A 27517-nucleotide genomic window follows, 5' to 3' on the forward strand; every position below is an offset into this window, starting at 1 on the left:
ATGGCATCATGCGGTAGGAAAAGTATGTGGATATATTGAAGCAACATCTCAAGACGGGACTTCCAAATGGCGGGACTTCCAAATGGACAATGACCTCAAGCTTACTTTCAAAGTTGTGGCAAAATGGCTAAAAGACAACACAGTCAAGGTATTATAGTGGCCATCACAAAGCCCTGACCTCAATGTCATAGAACAATTTTGGGCAGAACTGAAAAAGTGTGTGCGAGGAAGGAGTCCTACAAACCTGACTTACACCAGCTCTGTCAGGAGGAATGGGCCAAAAAACGTATTGTGGGAAGCTTGTGCAAGGCTACCTAAAACGTTTGACCCAAGTTAAACAATTTAAAGGCAATGCTACCAAATACTAATTGAGTGTATATAAACTTCTGACCCACTGGGAATGTGATGAAATAAATAAAAGCTGAAATAAATAATTCTCTATACTATTATTCTGACATTTCACATTCTTCAAATAAAGTGGTGATCCTAACTGACCTAAGACAGGGAATGTTTACTAGGATTAAATGTCAGGGATTGTGAAAAACTGAGTTTAAATGTATTTGGCTAAGGTGTATGTAAACTTCCGACTTCAACTGTATTTATCTGGTGTATTTGTTAAAATAAGATCAATCAGAGTTAACTTTTTAGGACCTTTGGGGTTGGGCCGTGTAGGCTTATTCACCAGATGGGATAGGTTTAGATCATTGCACATGTCTTTTAGATTGTCTGACGTTTGCATTTCTCAATCATAATTTAGTTTATAACTTCAGATTTAGTAAAAAAAGACAACAAATTAGCTAACTGCTCGAGTGCACAAAAGTTAACTGAGGGAGGGCGGTAGACCTCCTTTAACAGTAGACCCCTATACATTTTTCACCAGACAAAGGTGTAAAGATAATAGCTGATGAGTTTGGAGGGTACTTTGGTGTTGAATGCTGAGCTGTAGTCAATGAACAGCATTCATACAGTGCCTTGCGAAAGTATTCGGCCCCCTTGAACTTTGCGACCTTTTGCCACATTTCAGGCTTCAAACATAAAGGTATAAAACTGTATTTTTTTGTGAAGAATCATCAACAAGTGGGACACAATCATGAAGTGGAATGACATTTATTGGATATTTCAAACTTTTTTAACAAATCAAAAACTGAAAAATTGGGCGTGCAAAATTATTCAGCCCCCTTAAGTTAATACTTTGTAGCACCACCTTTTGCTGCGATTACAGCTGTAAGTCGCTTGGGGTATGTCTTTCAGTTTTCAGTTCTTTCCACAGATTCTCGATTGGATTCAGGTCTGGACTTTGACTTGGCCATTCTAACACCTGGATATGTTTATTTTTGAACCATTCCATTGTAGATTTTGCTTTATGTTTTGGATCATTGTCTTGTTGGAAGACAAATCTGCGTCCCAGTCTCAGGTCTTTTGCAGACTACATCAGGTTTTCTTCCAGAATGGTCCTGTATTTGGCTCCATCCACCTTCCCATCAATTTTAACCATCTTCCCTGTCCCTGCTGAAGAAAAGCAGGCCCAAACCATGATGCTGCCACCACCATGTTTGACAGTGGGGATGGTGTGTTCAGGGTGATGAGCTGTGTTGCTTTTACGCCAAACATAACGTTTTGCATTGTTGCCAAAAAGTTCAATTTTGGTTTCATCTGACCAGAGCACCTTCTTCCACATGTTTGGTGTGTCTCCCAGGTGGCTTGTGGCAAACTTTAAACAACACTTTTTATGGATATCTTTAAGAAATGGCTTTCTTCTTGCCACTCTTCCATAAAGGCCAGATTTGTGCAATATACGACTGATTGTTGTCCTATGGACAGAGTCTCCCACCTCAGCTGTAGATCTCTGCAGTTCATCCAGAGTGATCATGGGCCTCTTGGCTGCATCTCTGATCAGTCTTCTCCTTGTATGAGCTGAAAGTTTAGAGGGACGGCCAGGTCTTGGTAGATTTGCAGTGGTCTGATACTCCTTCCATTTCAATATTATCGCTTGCACAGTGCTCCTTGGGATGTTTAAAGCTTGGGAAATCTTTTTGTATCCAAATCCGGCTTTAAACTTCTTCACAACAGTATCTCGGACCTGCCTGGTGTGTTCCTTGTTCTTCATGATGCTCTCTGTGCTTTTAACGGACCTCTGAGACTATCACAGTGCAGGTGCATTTATACAGAGACTTGATTACACACAGGTGGATTGTATTTATCATCATTAGTCATTTAGGTCAACATTGGATCATTCAGAGATCCTCACTGAACTTCTGGAGAGAGTTTGCTGCACTGAAAGTAAAGGGGATGAATAATTTTGCACGCCCAATTTTTCAGTTTTTGATTTGTTAAAAAAGTTTGAAATATCCAATAAATGTCGTTCCACTTCATGATTGTGTCCCACTTGTTGTTGATTCTTCACAAAAAAATACACTTTTATATCTTTATGTTTGAAGCCTGAAATGTGGCAAAAGGTCGCAAAGTTCAAGGGGGCCGAATACTTTCGCAAGGCACTGTACATAGGTATTCCTCTTGTCCAGAAGTGATAGGGCAGTGTGATGGTGATTGCATCGTCTGTGGACCTATTGGGGCGGTAGGCAAATTGGAGTGGGTCTAGGGTGTCAGGTAGGGTGGAGGTGATGTGATCCTGGACATGTCTATCGAAGCACTTCATTATGACAGAAGTGAGTGCTATGAAGCGATAGTCATTTAGTTCAGTTACATTAGCTTTCTTGGGAACAGGAACAATGGTGGCCATCTTGAAGCATGTGGGGACAGCAGACTGGGATAGAGATTGATTGAATATGTCCGTAAACACACCAGCCTCTGAGGACGAGGCTAGGGATGCCGTCTGGGCCGGCAGCCTTGCAAGGGTTAACACGTTTAAATGTTTCACGTCGGCCACGGAGAAGGAGAGACCACTGTCTTTGGTAGCGGGCATTGTTGGTGGCACTGTATTGTCCTCAAAACGCACAAACAAGTTGTTTAATTTGTCTGGGAGCAAGACGTCGATGTCCGCAATGGGGCTGGTTTTCTTTTTGTAATCCGTGATTGTCTGTAGACCCTGCCACATACGTCTCGTGTTTGAGCTGTTGAATTGCAACGCTTTGCTTGTTTGATTGCATTGCGGAGGGAATAACTACACTGTTTGTATTCGGTCATGTTTCCAGTCACCTTGCCATGATTTAATGCGTGATTTGCTCTTTCAGTTTTGCGCGAATGATGTCATCAATCCACGGTTTCTGGTTAGGGAAGGTTTTAATAGTCACGGTGGGTACAACATCTCCAATGCACTTCCTAATAAACTCACTCAGTCAGTGTGTACGTGATTCTTATTGTCTGAGGCTACCCGGAACATATCCCAGTCCACGTGATCGAACCAATCTTGAAGCGTGGAATCCGATTGGTCAGACCAACGTTGGCTAGACCTGAGCACAATGCTTCCTGCTTTCGTTTCTGCCTTTAGGAGGGGAGCAACAAGATGGAGTCATGGTCAGATTGACTTAAGTATAATTCATATCAAATGCACAAACAAGCTGATGGTCACTGGAAATGATAGCTGTGAGGATTTCATTTTTTACATGCAAAATGAAAAAGCTAGGTTTGTCTACTGTGAATAATTAGATTTTTGGTGTATTTTGTTTTTAAAGTCTGTCAGAGCGTATAGTTTTACAGGATGACATTTTAATTGATTCAATGTGCATCTGATCACACTAAATGGTCTGTCTCTGAGGAGAGCAACAACAGGGAGATAATCTGATAATCTGTAAAGCTCTACTAATTCTCTGTGTTCTTGTTTCCCTCCACAAAAGATAATTGAGATCAAGCCGAGTTGAAGGAGAGGGGTCAGTCTAGGCTGAGAACACAAGGCTTTTTATGAACATGTACAGTACTCAATGCCTCCAGGATAATTATAGTGACATTTTATTGAGCGTTACAAAAATGACTGGAACATTAATTAATCTCTGGGTTGTTTTATAAAAGCCAAAGAATATATTTTTTTTCCTAATTTGGCTTTGTGACTGTATGTAATGATAATAATTTGTTCTGGGCTCTGATTTCTACTTCACATGACTGCTAAATTGGCGTTCTTTGTCTCTAACGTTAATTACCATTTTAAACATCAAATAACTTTCAAAAAGTCTCTCCAAAGATCATTTCCACTTAGAGCTGAGCTTTGACTTTTATCCACATCTGTTGTCTTCTCAAAAGCATGAAAAGGGCAAGACAGTGAGTGTGGGAAAAAGTATTATCCACCACCGACAGCGCTGTTATTGGCAGGAAAAGTATTTCTGGGGAGTCTTTGTAGAGAGGAATGTGAAGGGTAACATAACTATGCAAGAGCGGTCCCTGTGGCCAGTGGTGCAGAGCTAATGCAACCCTCACCAGACTGGATTCCCATGATTGGAACCAGAGTGAGGGATGAGGAGATGGTGACAGAGGGTCTGCCTGTAGCTTTTTCTCACCCTCTGCATGTGCTGCATTTAATACAAGCCATGTATACTTGACCTTAAACTCTCCACTGCTCCTTTTCATGAGGAAATCTCTCTGCATCACATGCTTTAGTACGCGGACGATGGAAAAGAACCAACTGGAGGAGAGAGGTGAGTACCACCAAAAGGACAACAGCCCACAACCCTCAAACCTCCACGTCTGGGATGAACCAGAGGTGTTCCATCTGCCTTAAAGGTTTCCATTGCCCCATCATGCTCCACTGTTAGCCTAGGGCACATGTGTCTAAACTCATTCCAATGTTTGTCTGTGGGTTTTTGCTCCACCCTTGTATTTGATTGATGAATTAAGGTCACTAATTAGTAAGGATCTCCACTTACCTGGTTGTCTAGGTCTTAATTGAAGAAGAAGAAAAAAATTCACCAGACACAAGGCCCTCCATGGAATAGGTTTGACACCCCTGGCCTGAGGGAATAGAGGTGTTGACATGCAGTTGACCCTCGTGGTGATAGAAGGTACTTGTTAGTGCAAGGTGAAAGGGTCACTGCGTCTGGTGCCACCAAGGACATGATTTTTCCCTTGAGATCTATACTGATTCTAGAGTTCTATCTTTTTCCTCCTCCAGCTCTACTAGTCAACCCCCTGAGTCAAAGAACATGCACACATATGCATTTGACATGTTAATGTTTTAAATGTGTGTAAATTGTGACGTGTTTTGTCTGTAATGTCTTTTTAATTATGTGTGGGTCCCCAGTAAGACTAGCTGTCACCATTGGTGTCGGCTAATGGGGATCCTAATGAAATAAAGAAAATCTATATCTCTTGACCTGTACTAAGTGATGTTTAGGTTCAGGGGCCTCAGCTGCATTTATGTCCCCTTGACACTCAACTGGTTGGTTTCTTGTTATACAAAGCCACCGTAACAGCATTTGTGCTATGCAATGACACGTATCCATATGTTTAAAGAAGAGTGCATGAAGTTATAACTTTCAAATTGACAGGAGATGATGTTTGCCACTTTCTCTGTCCCGTCCCTATAAGATGAAGATGTAATGTATACTGTATGTGCATGTTCTCCAATCAGTAAGTTTGAAAGACTACAGCAAAGAGGCGGGAAGGGCAAGAGTGTCAAAGAAGATATCAAGCATTACCCCTCTCACTAAGATTAAATCAAATATATATACAATAAAAATATCTCACAGGCCCGTACTTTGCACCGGCAAAGTACACAAGCACCCTGGCTACATGCTGCCTGATTAGCATTTCAAACATGACCTAAATTCTGGAAGCTGGGAGCACATGTTCCCCACTTCAAAGTAGATCTCCAGATGAGCTTATTATTCAATTTCCTCTTCCACACAAGGGCTCGCTGGACAGCCAGGGAGCTGAGCAAACGGCTAGCCACAACTAGCACAGCAGATATTGTACACCCACCACCAGCAAGCACAGAAGCCTTTATCAGCGGATGAACAGGGCCCTTTCTGAACTCTCAGAGACTGGCCATCCCCTGTAGAGCAGTTCTCCTCTGTCTGTCCAGCTTTCAGCAGAGCCCCTGGTGCTAGATACAGCACTCAGAGCCCTCTGACAGGGCAACGATGATTAAGGCTTTCAGAAAGTTTCCTATATCGTTAGCCCAGATGGCACACAGTCATCAGAAGTCCCTCGACGCTGATGACCACGTTCCCTGTCCTGATTAACCCAGCACGAGGCAATGCAATCACAAACCAGTCCTAATCAAAGTAATAGGTTTGTACCTAATTATGGCCTCAACTTTGGGGACAGCAAGGACAGTGAGGTCTGGCATGAAAGATTGGATGGGGCTTCAAACTTCAATATATGGCAATTAGCCATAGGGGTTGGTTGCAATATTCTGATTATGGTATCTGGGTTATTAATCCTGTGCCACTAAATCTGCATCCCTGTAATAAAATACTGGCGAATTGAATCACCCATAATAAACATAACATAGGCTATATATATAGGATTCTTTCAAGTCGTTTTAATTCTGGCTGCTGTGGCATAAGTTTCATCGACTCCAAATTAGATTTCCTTCATGGGAAAAACAAATAAATAAATGCCATATTTGGCGAGATGACTGTCATATTGTCGCTTCCCGGTTCCTTTCCGTGTCTCATCACTACGTTTGGACAAACAGATAGAAAACCACCAGACCCAATTTACAGATACTTTGCCCAATTAATCTGTGTGCTGCAGATGTTTGTCATTTATTTCACTCCTCCAACCTCCTGCCGTGGCAGCTGTTGTGGGGTGGGGGAGGGGGGGGGACTTTGTCAGTTTGCCAGTGCTGCGTGGTTTAGGGCAGAGGAACAGGTGCGGCACAGAGTAGGACACACACGGTGAGTGGCACAGCACACATCTTTGAACGGCATCCAGCACAGAGGACGTGACCAGACTGCAGCCGCTGCCAAACACTGCACAGATAGTAGTGTGGGATTAGACAGAGAGAGAGAGAGAGAGACATTGTATTATATTATTGTCAGTGTATGTGTATTTCTTTTATTCACGTGTGGCTGCTCAAAACATATTTTTGTCTGACATTTTCTGATTGCATTTCAAGTGATGTGAATTAAAACTGATTTTCAAGGGAAATATGCTTGATTTAGAAAACAATCGGTTCCTTCAGTAGCTTGTACATCAATACATTTTAAACTCAATATTTCTCTCACGATAATGAATTAATACCATGTAAGTAATTATAATTATTGAATTCCTTTTCCTCTTTATATAGTAATTTTTAAAAGTTTTGTAAAACTATTTTTATAACACTCCTTTCATATACAGCAGGGTCTGGAATGATTTGATTCCTTGATAAAGATGAGCAAATAAGACTGTATGAACTAAATAATAAAATAGTGAGCTATATTGTTGGCTATTTTTATGATATTATTTTAAACTAATACAAATGCACAGATAAAGAGATTTTGGGTTTAACAAGTAAAAAATATAAAGGTCAAAATGATTGGATCCCCTGTTTTCAATAGTCCAATACTTTCCCCGTGAGAGAGCAATGACACTTTTTCTAAAATGTTTTATGAGATTGAAGAAAACATAGTGAATGTACTTACACCATTCCTCCATACAGAATCTTTCCAGATTCTTGACATACTTTTTCTGCTCTTATGGGCTGCCCTCTTCAATTAAAACCACATGTTTTCAGTGGGGTAAAAGTCCGGAGACTGAGATGGTCATTGCAAAATGTCGATTTTGTGGTAAATTAACCCCTTCTTTGTGTATTTTGATGTGTGCTTGGGGTTATTGTCTTGCTGGAAGATTCATTTGTGGCCAAGTTTCAGCCTGCTGGCAGAGGCAACCAGATTTTTGGATAAAATGTCCTGTTACTTGGTAAAGTTCACGATGCCGTTGACCTTAACAAGGGCCCTAGGACCAGTGGTAGCAAAATAGTGCCTTAACATCAAAGATCCACCACCATATTTTACTGTAGGCATGATGTGTTTTGTGTGTATGCATAGTTATTTTGAAGGCCAAACCCATAATCTTTCTGCCATCGTCTCTTATGACCGAAAAGAGTTTGTGGATATCAGAACAGTGCTTACACATCTCATACTGGACAAAGATGTATTCTTTAACGAGTCGGACGCAAAGGATTTACTTCGGACACCGGACAACATCCCTGTCATTCGCATGAAGAAGAGACAAAGATATAGGGGCCGTAGGTCGGGGGGCGGGGGTAGCCCGCCTGTACCATCAGTCTTATTAGCCAACGTGCAATCATTTCATAATAAACTGCTCAGATCAAAATTATCCTACCAATGGGACATTAAAAACTTTAATATATTATGTTTCACTGGGTCGGGGCTGAAGGACTACATGGATAACATACATCTGGTTGAGTTTTCCGTGCATCGGCAAGATAGAATGGCTGCCTCCGGTAAGACAAGGGGTGGCGGTCTGTGTCTATTTGTCAATACCAGCTGGTGCACAAAATCTAATATTAATGAAGTCTCAAGGTTTTGCTCGCCTGATTTAGACTATCATATGATAAGCTGTAGACCACACTATTTAGCAAGAGAGTTTATCTATATTTTTCATAGCTGTCTCTTTACCACCACAAACCAATGCTGGCACTAAGACCGCTCTCAACAAGCTGTAAAAGGCCATAACAAAACAAGAAAATGTTCATTCAGAGGTTGGCACTCCTAGTGGCCAGGGACTTTAATGTAGGGAAACTTATATTAGTTTTAACTCATTTCTACCAGAGGAAAAACAACCTCTAGACCTGATGATTCCTGCTTACAAAGAAACAACTAAAGCAAGAAGTACCAGTGACTCGCTCAATACGAAAGTGGTCAGATGACACTGACGCTGAGCTACGGGACTGTTTTGCTAGCACACTGGAATAGGTTCCGGGATTCTTCCGATGACGTCATTCCCACAGTGACCGTACTTACATATGCCTACCAGAAGCCATGGATTAAAGAAAACATCCACACTGATCTAAAGGGTAGAGCTGTCACTTTCAAGAAGCGGGACTCTAACCGCTTATAAAAAAAATCCCTCAATGCCATCCAACGAACCATCAAACAGCCAAAGTGTCAATACAGGACTAAGATTGAATCCTACTACACCGGCTCCAACATTCGTCGGACATGGCAGGGCTTGAAAACTATAGCGGACTACAAATTGAAGCACAGCCGCGAGCTGCCCAGTGACACAAGCTTACCAGATGAGCTAAATAACTTCTATGCTCACTTTGAGGCAAGCAACACTGAAGCATGCATGAGAGCACCAGCTGTTCTGGATGACTGTGTGATCACGCTCTCCATAGCCGATGTGAGTAAAACCTTTAAACAGGTTAACATTCACAAGGCTGCAGGGCCAGACGGATTACCAGGACATGTACTCAGAGCATGCGCTGACCAACTGGCAAGTGTCTTAGCCATGAAGTGCTTTCAAAGTTTGGTCATGGCTCACATTAACACCAGTATCCCATAAACCCTAGACACACTCCAATTTGCGTAATACCCCAACAGATCCACAGATGATGCAATCTCTATAGCACTCCACACTGCCCTTTCACACCTGGACAAAAGGAAAACCTACGTGAGAATGCTATTCATTGACTATAGCTCAGCACTCAACACCATAGTGACCTCAAAGATCATCTTTAAGATAAGGGCACTGGAACTAAACACTTGCCTCTGCAACTGGATCCTGGACATCATGATGGGCCGCTCCCAGGTGGTAATGGTAGGTAACAACACATCTGCCATGTTGATCCTCAACACGGGGGCCACTCAGGGGTGCTTGCTCAGTACCCTCTTGTCCTACTCCCTGTTTACCCATGACTGCATGGCCAAGCATGACTCAAACACCATCATTAAGTTGGACAACGACTACACAACAGTGGTAGGCCTGATCACCAACAACGAGGAGACAGCCTATAGGGAGGAGGTCAGAGATCTGACAGTGTGGTGCAAGAATAACAACCTCTCCCTCAATGTGATAAAGACAAAGGATATGATCGTGAACTACAGGAAAATGATGGCCAAACAGGGCCCTCACCAACAAACTGTCACACATCTCCAACGAAATGTTATGGTCCAAACACACCAAGACAGTTGTGAAGACGGCACGACAACACCTATCCTCCCTGAGGAGGCTGAAAAGAGTTGGCATGGGTCCTCAGATCCTCCTATTATACAGCTGCACCATCGAGAGCATCCTGACTGGTTGCATCACTGCCTGGTATGTTAACTGCTCGGCCTACGACCACAAGGCACTTCAGAGGGTAGTGCATACGGCCCAGTACATCACTGGGGCCATGCTTCCTGCCACGCAGGACCTCCATACCAGGTGGTGTCAGCGGAAGGCCCTAAAAAATGCCAAAGACTCCAGCCACGCTAGTCATAGATTGTTCTCTCTGCTACCGCACGACAAGCGTTCCCGGAGTGCCAAGTCTAGGTCCAAAAGGCTTAACAGCTTCTACCTTCAAGCCATAAGACTCCTGAACAGCTAATCAAATGGTTACCCGGACTATTTGGATTGACCCCCCCCCCTCATTTTTATGCTGCTTCTACTCTCTGTTTATTATCTATGCATAGTCACTTTACCTCTACCTACAGATGTACATATTACCTCAATTACCTTGACTAACCGGTGCCCCCGGTAACCCCTGTACATAGCCTTGTTTCTGCAATTTTACGTTTCTCTTTAATTATTATTATTTTTTCTTTTACATTTTTTAATTTGTATTTATTATTGTTTACTTTCTTAACACTTATTTTCTTATTAAAACTGCATTGTTGGTTAAGGGCTTGTAAGGAAGCATTTCATTGTAAGGTATACATACACCTGTTGTATTCGGCACATGTGACAAATAACATTTGATTTTATATTTTCGGACTTTTTGTCATCCAACAATATGCTCACCGCCATCTTGCCTATTTGAAATGTCTCATTGATTGAGATAAGGGGCTCCTTAGTGGCGCAGCTGTCTAAGGCACTGCACTCAGTGCTAGAGGCATCACTACGGACCCTGGTTTGATTCTAGGCTGTATCACAAATGGCCGTGATTGGGAGTCCCATAGGGCGGTGCACAATTGGCCCAGCGCCATCCGTGTTAGGGTTTGGCCGGGGTAGTCCGTCATTGTAGATAAGAATTTGTTCTTAACTGTCTTGCCCAGTTAGATAAAGGTTAAATAAAATGTATTAAAATAAAGTGGGTGTCCACTAGTGATGCTTGGGTCAGATGTTTGTTATCCTGCAATTGGTGATAACCGATCGACTATTTGTGATAAAGTGAAAATCTCAGGGCCGCATATCCTACATTATGCATCTCATATGTATGTATATACTGTATTCTATACCATCTACTGCATCTTGCCTATGCCGTTTGGCCATAATACATATTCTTATTCATTTCTTTATACTTCTGTGTATCAGGTAGTTGTTGTGAAATTGTTAGAGGTTAGATTACTCGTTAGTTATTACTGCATGCTCGGAACTAGAAGCACAAGCATTTCGCTACACTCGCATTAACATCTGCTAACCATGTGTATGTGACAAATCAAATTTGATTTTGATTTGATTTGACCCTAAACCGCAAATACAGAAAACTCCATTTTTTTGGACAATGTTTATCCTTGTAATTTCCAAAATTTTAGTAGATTATTTTTTGTCGAAAATTTGATACAAGCAGCTTCTCTTCTGCCATTACTTGTTGCCCTTGAAGACAACATAAATCCTTGCTCACCAGAACAATGTCCTATATCAATAAAATTACCTCGGTAATGTTCTCTGTCGATTCTGATTCTCTTGCGGAGCAAATATATTTATCGGGATCATATAAGGGAAAGAGAAAGGGGGATACCTATTCAGTTGTACAACTGAATGCATTCAACTGAAATGTGTCTTCCACATTTAACCCACCCACTCTGAATTTAAGGCTATGTGAGAGGTTAGCCTATAGACCTACAGGCAGTGTCCAGATTTCAATTACTATTGCATTTAACTCATCTGAACAGTAGCCTACAGTTCACTTGACATATTTTAAGACCCCGTCTTGTGACCGGCAAATTTGTATAGCGCCTCACAACTGTCACACATTCACAACATTACCAACAGTATGTGGACACCTGCTCGTCTCATTCCTAAATTGGGGCTTTAATATGGAGTTGGTCCCCACTTTGCTGTTATAATAGCCTCCACTCTTCTAGGCCTTCCCCAAACTGTGGCCACAAGGTTGGGAGCACAGATTAATTGTATGCTGTTGCATCAAGATTTCCCTTCTCTGGAACTAAGGGGCCTAGCCTGAACCACGAAAAACAGACCCGGACCATTATTCCTCCTCCACCAAACTTTACAGTGGGCACTATGCATTTGGGCAGGTAGCGTTTTCCTGGCATCCACCAAACACAGATTTGTCCATCGGGCTGACAGATGGTGGAGTGTGATTCCTCTTTCCATTTCCACTGCTCCAGAGTCTATTGGCGGCAAGCTTCACCACTCCAGCCGACGCTTGGCATTGAACATGATGATGTTAACCTTGTGTGTGGCTGCTAAGCCTTGGAAACCCATTTCATGAAGTTCCCTGACGAACAGTTCATGTGCTGACGTTGTTTCCAGAGGTAGTTTGGAACTTGGTAGTGAGTGTTACAACAGATGATTTTTACGGGCTGCGCGCTTCAGCACTCGGTGGTCCCGTTCTGTGAGTTTTAGTGTCCTACCACTTTGCAACTGAGCCGTTGTTGCTCCTAGACGTTTCCACTCCACACTAACAGCACTGACCTGGGCAGCTCTAGAAGGGCATACAGTGGGGCAAAAAAGTATTTAGTCAGACACCAATTGTGCAAGTTCACCCACTTAAAAAGATGAGAGAGGCCTGTAATTTTCATCATAGGTACACTTCAACTATGACAGACAAAATGAGAAAAAAAATCCAGAAAATCACAGTGTAGGATTTTTAATGAATTTTTTGGCAAATTATGGTGGAAAATAAGTATTTGGTCACCTACAAACAAGCAAGATTTCTGGCTTTCACAGACCTGTAACTTCTTTTTTAAGAGGCTCCTCTGTCCTCCACTCGTTACCTGTATTAATGGCACCTGTTTGAACTTGTTATCAGTATAAAAAAATGAGTGAAACCGCATGACCAAAATGGAGAAAGCAAACACTCTGGTAAACCAGTAGCACCGACGTCCTCCATGCGGGATAAAACGTCTGTTGGCTGGCCTTGTGCGTAGTGGCCAGCATCAGTGGATCATGTATCATCGGACCAAAGCAGGGCCATATGTTTAGGCAGAGGGAGGCTGAGCCACAGAGGTATGAAGTCAGGGTTCTGGGGCCCATTGGTGGCTCCAAACTGCTTGGCCATATGGAGGCCAGGGTAGGTGTGGGGGAAGAGGGGGAAGCGGGCAGAGGCAGGAAGCTGGGATCTGAGTGGGTGACGCCATGACTTTGGCGGGGCGAAACAGACGGCGTGACGGACTGGCAGATTGGGTGGCAGCACCTGCCCGCTCAGGCCCCTTAAGTGACTCTTACTTCGTCTCACCCCCCCCTTCTATCTCCTGTAGTCAGACAAGATGCTGCTGATACTGAGGTGCCAATACTGCTATGTATACAGTATTGTGTGTCTCCTGCATACAATCAGAAGTCAGAAGCAATCTGCATTCTAATTTAAGGAGTGCTTCAATCAGTCAGACACTGTGTGCATGCAGGAATTCATCTCATCCACAGATCCACAATCTAACCTGCAGTTAACAAATAGCTTGAGGCAGACACTTAAAGTGACAGAGCACTTACGCAATGCAATCAACTAAATCTAAAGCCAACCATTAAACCACATGTCCATAATGTATTTGAACAAGCAGGAAATGGCAGCTAGCCAAACGCAATGGCCCCCATTTCAGTACCCTCCATTGTAAAAAAATAAAAAGAAGAAAAATAGATTCACAGATGTTGGAGAAAATGTCAAGGTCAAATCAGCAATGCTATAGCATACCTGAATGTGAATCAGGGGCCATTAGACTGCCAGGAGAGAAGTCACATAGTACATGCAATGTACTACTGCATAATCACGCTGCCGACTGGCTGGGGCTTACGCAGGCCTCCTGCTGAGGCTCTGCGGTGCTGGAAAATGGTCCATTCTCATCTGAATCAGGCTTACATAGGCTGCTTGCAATGATGGGAACAGATAAAAACAGAAAATAGACAAACTGGTGTTTGCTTTGAACTGCTACATCTTGGTTCTTCAGTGCAGTTAGGACACTGACTGTCTGCAAGATAAATGTTTTTGCTTAAGAAAAAAAGAGAAACAAATTAGAGGCGTTTATGCAAACAAGTCTCCTGATTGTGTCTTTTTGAGGGAGAAATCTTAGTGCTCATGGTCTCACACACACACAACTAACCTTGTGGGGACAGTCCCATTCAAAATCCTAGTTTCCCTAACCCTAAACCTAACCCATACTCTGACCCTAACCTTAACCTTAGCCCCTAACCCTAAAACTAACATTTTTGTTTGTTTACTATTGGTGTGTGGACTTCTGGTCCCTACTAGTATAGTTACACACACACACACACACACACACACACACACACACACACACACACACACACACACACACACACTGGCATAGAAGATTGCAGCCTTGCTAATGTGAAATGTTCTGCTTAAGTGACCCAGAATCCTGTGGGCCAAAGCTGATGGAACAGAAAATGGAAGGCTCCTCCCCAGCAGAGTAGACCCACATAGACTAGAGGTGCAGAGGTGTCCAGGTCCGGACCGAGTGAAGGTTCTATCTGGACCTCGACATATTTCTCATAAATAATTGTTAAATGAAATACTGATGATGCAACCCTTTTTTTTCAATGTACACATACTGCGCTGGCTCAGCGCAGCTGGAAAGGTCCCAGACAGCGCCCCATGTTGTCCAATCACGTGCGTTATTTAAATCACTTCACGAAACTCAGCCAATCAAAGAGAATGTTTACAATGCATGTTAGGAGACTGATGTTGTCAGAGAGAGAGAGACAGTGAGAGAAGTGGAAGCGAGAGGAGAAATTATAGAATGGCGTGCGCAAAAGTCAGGAAAGTTGATACAGAAAATTTAGCTTTCATAGAGGAGTGGACAGACAAATATGCCTTTATCCTTCCTGCAGCGAGTGCCAAACCACTCTGCCTGATATGCTCAGAGACCGTGGCTCTAATAAAAAGTGCCAATGTGAAGCCAACGAGACAAAGCACGGATCTTTTGAGCAAACATATCCACAGCAGTCTGAGGTGAGGGCACGCAAAATAAACGAACTCAAAGCCCAGTATGATCGGTCCACCAGTGTCCTCTCCCATGCATTCACTGCCCAACAAAGTGCAAACTAATGTTCCCTAAAAAGAGCTTGGATTTTTGGGTCAACACCAAAAGCCATTTACTGATGGGGGAGTGGTGATGGAGTGCATGAATGCTGTAACTTTACTTGACGGGAAAAGCAAAAAGACGAGCTGTGTGAAAAGATCAAGCAAATCCCACTGCCACGTACAACAACCGCAAGAAAGAGTGAAATACTAGCAGAGGATGTATTCACACAGCTTGATGAGGCTATTCGGAGTGAACCATGCAGAGCATTAGCTGTTGATGAACCTACTGATGTGTGTGATAATGTCCAGCTTCTGGTGTATGTTAGATTTTACCACACAGAGAAGAAGGAATTATGTGAAGACCTGTTGGGTGTAACACCACTCGAGACACATACAAGAGGAAAGGACATATACACGGCCATAAAGGAAAAGCTGAGAAGAGGGGGACGGATCTAAAACTTGTGATCTCTATCACCTCAGACGGGGCCATAGCCATGATAGGAAGAGAGTGAGGTGCTGTGGCACGGCTGAAACAGGACAACCCTGATCTCACAGCTTACCACTGCATCATTCATCAGTCTGTCCTGTGCGCCAATCTGTCATGACAGTGAGGTGATGAATACACTGACGAAACTCATCAACTTCCTCAGGGAATCCTCATTTCATCAACCGCGGCCTGTTGAGAGAATTCCTGAAAGAAGCTGAGGCAAATGCAAATGACCTACTGCTGCACGACAAAGTAAGATGGCTCAGTAAAGGCAGGGGGTTGGAAAGCTTTTGGTCCATTCGAAAGGAAATAACAGCTTTCCTAGTAGAGGTCAAGAGTCAGAAGGCAACATAGTTTTCACTTTTTTTGCAAGACGAGAGCAAAATGGATGTTGGTGCTTTTTTGGTAGACATCACATCACACCTTAATGAGCTCAACGTGAAACTACAGGGCGAGAACAATTCAGTTTGTGATTTGATGACATCTGTCCGCTCCTTCCAGAGGAAACTGGAAGTGTTCAAGGAGACTGTGCACACTTCCCAAAAGTGCAGGAAAAGATTCAGGATGTGAGAGATGTTTCTTCTCATGTTGACTTCATAGACAAGCTGATTGGAAACTTCAGAAATCGCTTTGACAGCTTCAGCCTTGGACAGCAGCTCCTTCTTCTAATTGAGAATCCATTCTTCATCACAGATGTCAGGGGATTTTTAAAGGAGGTGACAAAGACCTTCAAATGGGCACATGCTGTATCTCTACAGATGGAACTGTTTGATCTATAAGCAAATGTTGCACTAAGAGAGCACTTTCAACTAACTGATCATGACACTTTCTGGCTGCAGGCTGTGTCTGAGACTGTTTTCCCTGGTCTAACCCAAGTAGCACTACACACCTTGACCATGTTTGGCTCCACATACAGTTGTGAGTCTTCTTTCTCCACTATGAACTAGAGGTTGACCGATTAATCGGAATGGACGATTAATTAGGGCCGATTTCAAGTTTTCATAACAATCGGAAATCGGTAATTTTGGACGCCGATTTTGACGTTTATTTTTTATTTTTACATCTTTATTTTTAACTAGGCAAGTCAGTTAAGAACACATTCTTATTTTCAATGACGGCCTAGGAACGGTGGGTTAACTGCCTTGCTCAGGGGCAGAACGACAGATTTGTACCTTGTCAGCTCAGGGATTCAATCTTGCAACCTTACGGTTAACTAGTCCAACGCTCCAACCACCTGCCTCACGAGGAGCCCGCCTGTTACGCGAATGCAGTAAGAATCCAAGGTAAGTTGCTAGCTAGCATTAAACTTAATCAATCATAATCACTAGTTATAACTACACATGGTTGATGATATTACTAGATTATCTAGCGTGTCCTGCATTGCATATAATCGACGCAGTGCGCATTCACGAAAAAGGACTGTCGTTGCTCCAACTTATACCTAACCATAAACACCAATGCCTTTTTTAAGGCATGGCAGGTCTGCTGTTTATGACTTTAAGCCTGTCAACTCCCGAGATTAGGTTGGTGTAACGATGTGATGTGAAATGGCTAGCTAGTTAGCGGGGTGCGCGCTAATAGCGTTTCAAACGTCACTCGCTCTGAGACTTGGAGTAGTTGTTCCCCTTGCTCTGCATGGGTAACGCTGCTTCGAGGGTGGCTGTTGTCGTTGTGTTCCTGGTTCGAGCCCAGGTAGGAGCGAGGAGAGGTATGGAAGCTATACTGTTACACTGGCAATACTAAAGTGCCTATTGGAACATCCAATAGTCAAAGGTACAGTATATGAAATACAAATGGTATAGAGAGAAATAGTCCTATAATTCCTATAGTAACTAAAACCTAAAACTTCTTACCTGGGAATATTGAAGACTCATATTAAAAGGAAACACCAGCTTTCATATGTTCTCATGTTCTGAGCAAGGAACTTAAACGTTAGCTTTCTTACTTTGCACTTTTACTTAAAGTTTTTGCATTATTTAAACCAAGTTGAACATGTTTCATTATTTATTTGAGGCTAAATTGATTGTATTGATGTATTATATTAAGTTAAAATAAGTGTTCATTCAATATTGTTGTAATTGTCATTATTACAAATAAATTGTAAAAATCGGCTGATTAATCGGTAGCGGCTTTTTTTTGTCCTCCAATAATCGGTATCGGTGTTGAAAAATCATAATTTGTCGACCTCTAATATGAACATCAGTAAAAATAAGTACCATTCTAGACTCACCAATGAGCACCTACAGTACATATGTGCATGAGAATGGCACTGGCTCCATTCCAGCCAAGGTTCAAATTACTAGCAGGACAAGCAAAAGCACATTTCTCTCACTAAAGAAGAGAGATGGAGAAGTGAAGTGGGAGAGAGTAGGAAAGATAAATATTAAACCTGTGGTTTCTTATCTGTTCAAAAATCATAGCAGTTTTTTCAGAAACAGTCACTTTTGTTATTTTTTTGTGAAGATGCAGTCTTGTTTTGCTTGAAATGAGAACATTTGTGATCGGCCTACTTTTATTTATGATTAGGCTGCATAGTTATTTTTGTCACGGCCGTCGGACTAGGGACCCTCGCTGCTGGCCCCGGACTGGGGACCCTTGCTGTGGGCCCCGGACTGGAGACCCTCGTTGCGGGTCCCGGACTGGGCACCCTCGCTGGGGGCTCCGGACTGGAGGCCGTCGCTGGAGTCTCTGGACTGAAGGACGTCGCTGGAGGCTTTTTGCCATGGATCATCACTTGAGGCTTCGTGCCATGGATCATCACTGGAGGCTTCTTCCTGAGCGCAGGCACAGGACTCACCAGGCTGGGGAGACACACAGGAGGCCTGGTGCGTGGGGAGGGCATCGGATACACTGGGCCGTGAAGGCGCACTGGAGGTCTCGAGCGCAGAGCTGGCACAACCCGATGCCCACTTCCACCTGGCAAATGCGGGACGCTGACACAGAGCACACCGGCCTGTGAATGCTCAATCAAGACACCGTGCGCATCACCCCATAACACGGTGCCTGACCAGTCACATGCTCCCCACGGTAAGCACGGGGAGTTGGCTCAGGTCTAGACTCTGCCAATCTCCCCGTGTGCCTCCCCGCAATTTTTTTGGGGGGGGGGCTGCCTCTCGTGCCTACTTCGCTGACTTGCCTCCATCTCCTCCATCGGACGGCGATACTCCCTGCGTCCAGGGTCCCTTTCCGTCCAGGACCTCCTCCCATGTCCAGGAGTCCTCTTTACCACACTGCTTGTGTGGTAAAGAGGATAGAAACACACATAGAAACACATAGAAACACAAATCATAGAAATAAAGGACATAGAATGCCCACCCAAATCACACCCTTACCAAACCAAAAAGATACATAAAAAATTATCTCTAAGGTCAAGGCGTGACAATTTGACCTCATATTTCATGTGTCTGCATTAAAAATGTGTAATAAATATTGTTGCAATGTTATTGAAATGTAGTACTTTGTTTATTAGCTATACATATACAAGAACTACATATGCCCCCAAATCATAGCGCACGTTAGACATTTTAATGCTTTGGACCTTTGGGGTCAGTCACTGGACTTCTTTGAATTCTAACTCTGCACCCCTGGACTAGAGTATAGACACACAAACGGTAGGAGCCGCGGCTGGGCATGTGATTTGGTTTGGCTGCAGTCATAGCTGGGAGTCGGAGCTGGGAGAGAGAGTGAGTACACAGGGAGGCAGCCCTAAAATAGAATTCACTCTGAGGGAAATCGATGGCCTATATTCAGCCCTGGGGTGGCTATTAAAGAATCACTCACCACTCACCAGCCAGCATTCCCACTCAGAACAACTAGGATCATGGCAAAGAGCATTGTTGAACCATGATAATGGAATAAGCAGCATCAGCAGTGGAGTTCACGTTCTCCAGCCATTTGGCTCCATGTGATATATACTAAAAATAATAGTGTTGTGGCCTTGGTTCATTTGACCCACTGTGTTATTTGCTACTTGCAAATAACTCTGACATGTATAAGTAATGGCATGGCGATTCCCAGAGAGCATGAGACCGATGGACCGCCAGCAGGATTAATTCAGACATGTTGTTTACCCACTCCCCATCTATATGCATCACTTGTAAAGGTAAAGTGATGACACAGACGCTCTCTGTCTACTTGCTGTCTATATATGACAACTGAGTGTAATGTGGCAATTAAATGCAGATAAATAAATTGCATAGAGCTGAGGCATGCTGGTGAGGAAGCATGTCACTTTTCTTCTTACTCTTCAGATTTGACACAACCACCCAGGGCCAGTGCCAGAATGAATCAGTTGGACGGGCATTTGATTTCCATAGGGGGGTAACATTTTTTCACGGAAGCTTTTTTAATGGATGTAATAGTAAAGTCCATAGGCGAGGCGTGGGTTTCAAGTCTAGGGAAGCTTGCAATTTATCCTATGATATCTATCGATCTGCGTGCCAGTTATGATTTTCATGTGGAACAGTTTCATTTCAATAATTAACGTGTTTGTTTCTCAAAGTCATTGTCATGTGGTTAATCATAAGAATCTGAAGTGAAATGATAAAAATCTAAAAGTAAAAATGTAACTAATGCAAGAGCACCAACCTCTGCCATATGGACATGTTGAAACACCATGATCCATTAGTGGCTAAAGTAATGAGCGATTGAAACTCAAGAGGCCAACGTAGCAGAACTGTCACGAGTTACTAGGAGTGGTGGGCAGGAGTCTGGCGCAGAGAGCCGAGGGTTCATAGATTTATTTCTCCGTCACAACACGGTCACGCCAAAAACAGGGTGTATTAACACTGACCAGCCCAAACACTGGGCAAACTATCCAGAGAACTATGAAAATACATCCACAACCGACAGAGAACACAAATAATCTCGCACAAACCTAAGCGGGCCTAACAGACTTAAATAGACCAAAATATCAAGAAACCCAAAAGGAACCGGTGCGACGACGACCGCCGAGCACCGCCCGAACAGGCAGGGGAGCCACCTTGGGTGGGAGTCGTGACAGTACCCCCCCCCTCCCCACCTGACGCGCCGCCCCGCAGCGCGCCGCCATCGGCCTCGAGGGCGACCCAGGGGGCGAGGTGCCGGGCGATCCGGATGGAGGCAGTGGAAGTCCCTCAGAAGTGAAGGGTCCAAAATGTCCCCCACCGGTACCCAGCACCTCTCCTCCCGGCCGTACCCGTCCCAGTCCACGAGGTACTGTAGGCCCCTCACCCGGCATCACGAGTCCAGAATAGCAGGTACTGTGTACGCCTGGGACCCCTCAATGTCCAGAGGGGGGAGAAGGACCTCAGACACCTCACCTTCTTGCAGGGGACCAGCCACCACCAGCCTGAGGGGAGACACATGAAACGAGGGGTTAATGCGATAGTTAGTAGGAAGCTTTAACCTATAACACACCTTGTTTATGCTCCTCAGGACTTTAAATGGCCCTACACACTGGGGCCCCAGCTTCCGGCAGGGCAGGCGGAGGGGCAGGTTTCAGGTCGAGAGACAGACCCGGTCCCCCGGTGCGAACACATGGGCCTCACTGCGGTGCTGGTCAGCGCTCTTCTTCTGCCGTCCACTAGCCTGTTTTAAAGATTCCTGGACGGCTCTCCAGGCGTACTTCGAGCGCTACACCCATTTCTCCACTGAAGGAGCCTCGGTCGGGCTCTGATGCCATGGAGCCAGGACCGGCTGTTAACCCAACATGCACAGGAACGGAGACATGTTAGTAGAGGAGTGGTGAAGGGAGCTCCGCCCATGGGACGTACCTCGCCCACTCACCAGGCCGGTCCCGGCAATACGACCCTTAGAAACCTACCCACATCCTGGTTCACTCTCTCCACCTGCCCATTACTCTCAGGGTGGAAACCCGAGGTCAGGCTGACCGAGACCCCCAGCCGTTCCTTGAACGCCCTCCAAACTCTGGATGTGAACTGGGGACCCCGATCAGAAACAATGTCCTCAGGCACCCCGTAGTGCTGAAAGACATGGGTAAACAGAGCCTCCGCAGTCTGCAGGGCCGTAGGGAGACCGGGTAACGGGATGAGACGGCAGGACTTAGAAAACCGATCCACAATGACCAGGATCGTGGTACTTCCCTGAGACGGGAAAAGGTCAATGAGAAAGTCCACTGGCAAGTGTCGACCACGGCCGTTGTGGAACGGGGGAGGGGCTGTAACTTCCCTCTAGGCAGATGTCGAGGAGCCTTGCTCTGAGCGCACATCGAGCAAGAGGAGACATAAAACCTCACGTCCTTAGCCAACGTTGGCCACCAGTACCTCCCCCTAAGACTCCGCACTCTTCTCGATGCCAGGATGACCTGAGGAGGGTAGTGTATGGGCCCATCGAATCGACTTATCACGGACACCAAGCTGCACGTACTGAACCCCTGCTGGACACTGAGGGGGTACAGGTTCCAACCGGGACGCCCGCTCGATCTCCGCATCCACCTCCCATACCACCGGTGCCATCAGACATGACGCTGGGAGGATGGAGTCGTCTCGATGGACCGCTCCTTGGTATCATAGAGGCGGGACAGTGCGTCGGCCTTCATATTTTGGGAGCCTGGCCGATATGAAATCATGTAACGGAAACGGGTAAAGAACATGGCCCAACTAGCATGACGCGGATTCAATCTCCTCGCTGCCCGGATATACTTGAGATTATGACCGTGACAGCATGGCTTCCGCCCCAGTCTTGGATGCGTCTGCCTCCACTATGAACGCCAAAGAGGGGTCCAGATGCGCCAGCACGGGTGCATCGGTGAACAGCTCCTTCAGATGACTGAAGGCTCTTCCCGCCTCTGCTGACTAGCGCAAGTGCGCCGGCCCTCCCTTCAGCAGTGAGGTAATGGGAGCAACCACCTGACCAAAACCCCGGATAAACCTCCGGTAGTAATTGGCAAACCCTAAAAACCGCTGCACCTCCTTTACCGTGGTCGGAGTCGGCCAATTACGCACGGCTGTAAAGCGGTCACACTCCATCACCACCCCAGAGGTGGAAATGCGATAACCCAGGAAGGAAACGGCTTGTTTGGAGAACACCATTTCTCAGCCTTGACGTACAGGTCATGTTCCAGCAGTCGCCCAAGTACCTTACGGACCAGAGACACGTGCGCGGCGCGTGTGGCAGAATAGATCAGCATGTCATCGATGTACACTACCACCCCCTGCCCGTGCAGGTCTCTGAGAATCTCGTCTACGAAAGATTGGAAATTGGCTGGAGCATTCTTCAACCCATACGGCATGACGAGGTACTCATAATGGCCCGATGTGGTACTAAATGCGGTCTTCCACTCATCTCCCCCCCGGATACACACCAGATCATACGTACTCTTAATGTCCAGTTTTGTGAAGAAACGCACCCTGTGAAATGATTCCACCACTATGGCGATAAGAGGTAACGGTAACTAAACCCCACTGTGATGGAATTTAGACCTCTATAATCAATGCGCGGACGCATGACCTCCCTCATTCTTCACAAAAAAGAAGCTCGAGGAGACGGTGACGTGAAGGGCCGAATATACCCCTGTCCCAGAGATTCAGTGATGTATATCTCCATAGCCACTGTCTCCTCCTGGGACAACAGGTACATGTGACTCCTGGGAAGTTTAGCGTTTTACAGGAGGTTTATCGCTCAGTCCCCTCGTCGATGGGGTGGTAATTGGGTCGCCTTCTTCTTACAGAAGGAGATAGCCAAATTGGCATATTCAGACGGAATGCACACAGTGGAAACCTGGTCTGGACTCTCCACCATTGTCGCACCAATGGAAACTCCTATGCACCTGCCTGAACACTCCTCTGACCACCCTCGAAGAGCCCCCTGTCTCCATGATATCAACGGATTGTGATGAGCCAGCCAGGGAATTCCCAGCACCACTGGAAACGCAGGTGAATCAATAAGGAAGAGACTATTCAGCTCCTTATGATTCCCCTGCGTTACCATGTCCAGTGGAACCGTGGCCTCCCTGACCAGCCCTGACCCTAATGGTCGGCTATCTAAGGCGTGCACGGGGAAAGTTTGGTCTAACGACACCAGGGAAATCCCTAGCCTTAACGCGAGCCCACGATCCATAACGTTCCCAGCTGCGCCTCAATCGACTAGCGCCTTATTCTGTAGAGAGGGAAATAAAACAAAAAAAGAAATTAGCAAAAACATATGGCCGACAGGAAGCTCTGGATGAGTCTGGTGCTGACTCACCTGGGGTGAACGAGGAGTGCTCTGCCTGCCATCCCGACTCCCAGATGAGCTCCTCCAGCACCGATCGTCAGTGTGTCCTCTCCGGCCACACCTGGTGCAGGAGGAGCCTCCTCCTCCGGTCCCCCTCGATGCGGCCCCCCCTAACTCCATGGGGATTGGAGCAGGAGGGCCTGGAGGTGGAACGGACAGGGCCCGTTCTGGACGCCCGCGGGCTGCCAGCAGGTTGTCCAGTTGAATGGACATGTCGATCAGTTTGTCAAGTGAGAGGGTGGTGTCCCAACACGCTACCTCCCTGCGGACGTCCTCCTGGAGGCTACAACGATAGTGGTCCATCAAGGCCCTGTCGTTCCCCCCCGCCCCTGCGGCCAAGGTCCGGAACTACAGTGCAAAGTCCTACGCGCTCCTCGTCTCCTGTCGCAGGTGGAACAGCCGTTCACCCGCCGCTCGGCCCTCTGGTGGGTGGTCAAACATAGCCCGGAACCGGCGGGTGAACTCGGGTTAGTGATCCCTCGCCGAGTCTGGGCCATTCCACTCCAGGGCTCGACCCGTCAGACAGGAGACGAGGACGCTCATGCTCTCCTCCCCCGAGTCGGGGGCACTGGAGGTGAGGTCCATCCTCTCCATCATCTGGTCCATAGCCGACCCAATCCGGTGGAGAATGGTTGTATGATGAAGGACCCTCCATCGATGAGAAAGCAGGTGCGGCTGCTCCTGTTGACTCCATTAAACGGATGCGGGATTCTGTCACGGGTTGTGGGTAGGAGTCAGGCGCAGAGAGCAGAGGGTTCAGTGATTTGTAGATTTATAAGAACGATTATTACTTCTAGTGGTTAGTGCGTTGGGCCAGTAACTGAAAGGTTGCTGCATCGAATCCCAGAGCTGACAAGGCAAATCTGTCGTTCTGCCCCTGAGCAAGGCAGTTCCTCGTGTGCCGAAGATGTGTATGTCAATTTTGGCAGCCCCCCGCACCTCTCTGATTCAGAGGGGTTGGGTTAAATGTGGAAGACACATTTCAATTTAACAACTGACTAGGTATCCCCCTTTCCCTTCCATCATCAACTAAGTAAAATACATAGGCCTAAAGCCAACACAACAAAACAGTAGAAAATATCCTACTGAAAATGCAGGTTCTTTCAATCACATTAATCTCTCTACTCCAGTGGAGGCTCCTTAGAAGAGGAAGGGGAGGATCCTCCTCAGTGAATTTCATATAAATATAATAGTGAAACAATAAAGTTATCCTTTTTAGATAAAACAATACTAAATATAGCTACGTCACCAAATAATTTATTAAAATACACTGTTTTGCTGTGAAGATCTATAGTAGCCTCAACAGCATTCTCTGGGGTAGCACCATGGTGTAGCCGGAGGACAGCTAGTTTCCATCCTCTTCTGGGTCCATTGACTCAAATACAAAACCTAGGAGGCTCATGGTTCTCACCCCCTTGCATAGACCTACACAGTAATTATGACAACTTCCGGAAGACATCCTCCAAACTATCAGAGCTGTTGCCCACCCAATCAAAGGATCAGTGAATGAATCTAGTACTGAAAACAAAATCTACAGCTAGCTTGCACTACAGTGCTTAACATACGGTGAATAGTTGACTCAAAGAGAGAGAAAGGCAATAGTTGAACAGTTTTGAGCAAACTCATTTATTCAAAAATGAAGGAGAAGAGAGAGAGAGCTATATTTAAGTATTTTTTCCCTTTCACTTTCCATTGCCTACTACAGCTAGTGAATGCAGCTAGCTAGTTTAGCCTACTCAAACGCCTGGCTCAAACAGAGAGGAAGGCTATCTTAGCTGGCTGGCTATGGCTATCCAACACTGGAACTCTTACAAGTCAAGGTAAGCTTTTGGCCAGCCGGTGTAAGTGCTAAACTGCTTGCTGTAACCTGGTTACAGACAGCTGTTGTATTGTGCACTGAAGTCCACAAGCGAAGGGAAAAGGTGAGAGGAGGAGAGCGTGTGGATGTGAGTAGGAATTATGCAATGAGCAAAAGATCATGCTGTTTGCATGTGGCTGCTATGACAGCGAACTGTGTTTGCGGTGATCATGGGTGTATTCATTCTGCCGATAATGTTGAAAAACATTTCTTAAACGGAAGCAAATGGAACAAAACAGGGATAAACATACTTGAATTTGTCCAATAGAAATGTGCAACTGTTGAACTAATGATTACACCGTAGATCAGATAAGAGTGTGCAAGGCGGTATTGATTGTGTCAATGTCTGTCGCCTTAATTTCAAAAGCATTATCTGGACCTGTGTACCTACGTTGTAAACTTTCATTCACAGGCTAGTTTGTAGCAACCTCATTATGGGTATAGGGAAAATTTGAGTATCATGTAGTAGCCTAAACCTATCGATGGTACATTGAGCTGGGTGACTGGAATAGAAAAATGTCCCTTCCTCATCTTAAACAGCACCAACCACCACTGCCCTACTTGGTCTGCCTCCCTTTCTATCACTAGTGAAGTGCATTGTATCAAATCAATCAACTGGGTCCTGCCCGAAGCTCTTGCCAGCAACTTGCAACAGTCTATTCCAGGTCTTCAGAGTGTCCTGCACCAGTGAGCTCAGGACAGACAGCTGTTTTTGTGTAAGAGAAAAATGTTCAAGGTATTTTATGACGTTTACACTGAATATATGGGATCATCAGATTATGATATTTTACACTTTCACAAAGAGGCTTGGTGATTATCAAGACCGGGAGGGTAATTGAAAAGATTTTTCAAAGACAGGAATTATTATCATTCGCAATGGATGTTAAAAAACAGACTTCTTTGACTTACCGTGCTTCTACACCTGCATTGCTTGCTGTTTGGGGTTTTAGGCTGGGTTTCTGTACAGCACTTTGTGACATCAGCTGATGTAAGAATGGCTTTACAAATACATTTGATTTTATACTGTGTGATGTGAAGAAAAAAATACGGAGAAACTCAGCTTGTTGGGAGTGGATGAGGTGAGTTAAAAAATCTGACCTCAGACATCCCCAAATGGGCACTTTCCTTCATTTGCGAGTAGCAGGCCAGGTAGGCTACTTCTATGTGTGCTCAGGCGAGCGCTCCCTCAACATTATCAGGACAGAGAAACCAGACACATTCTCATTGCTCACATGGAGCACTCCAAACAAAAGATAATGAACACATTTTAAATAACTTGTAAATTATGTTTATGAAATCAACGAAAACGTGTTTCTCACAAGTGTAGCACGTTGGGAACTCGACAAAGATTCCACTCCAAGAATGAGAATGGTATATGATTGTATCCTAATTAATACATGCATTAACAGAAATGTATGTAACCAAATGACAGGGATTAATGGTACATTTACTAGGCCAACTTATGTAATGGGAAATGATAAAAATAAACTATTGAAGGGCAAACAATTCACACAATGAATGCGCAATAATTGGTGGGAGACAGCTGAGTGCATTCTGAGAGAGATGCATCGTATCTTAGCAACACACCCCTCCCTTTCTTTTTGTCTCCAACATTTTAAACTATCCTCAAGACACTTTATCTTCACACATATGTTAGATGCTTTTCAGTGACAGCTGCAACTCAATAATCAGC

This window comes from Oncorhynchus tshawytscha, linkage group LG09, assembly GCF_018296145.1.
Source record: "Oncorhynchus tshawytscha isolate Ot180627B linkage group LG09, Otsh_v2.0, whole genome shotgun sequence".
NCBI lineage: Eukaryota > Metazoa > Chordata > Actinopteri > Salmoniformes > Salmonidae > Oncorhynchus > Oncorhynchus tshawytscha.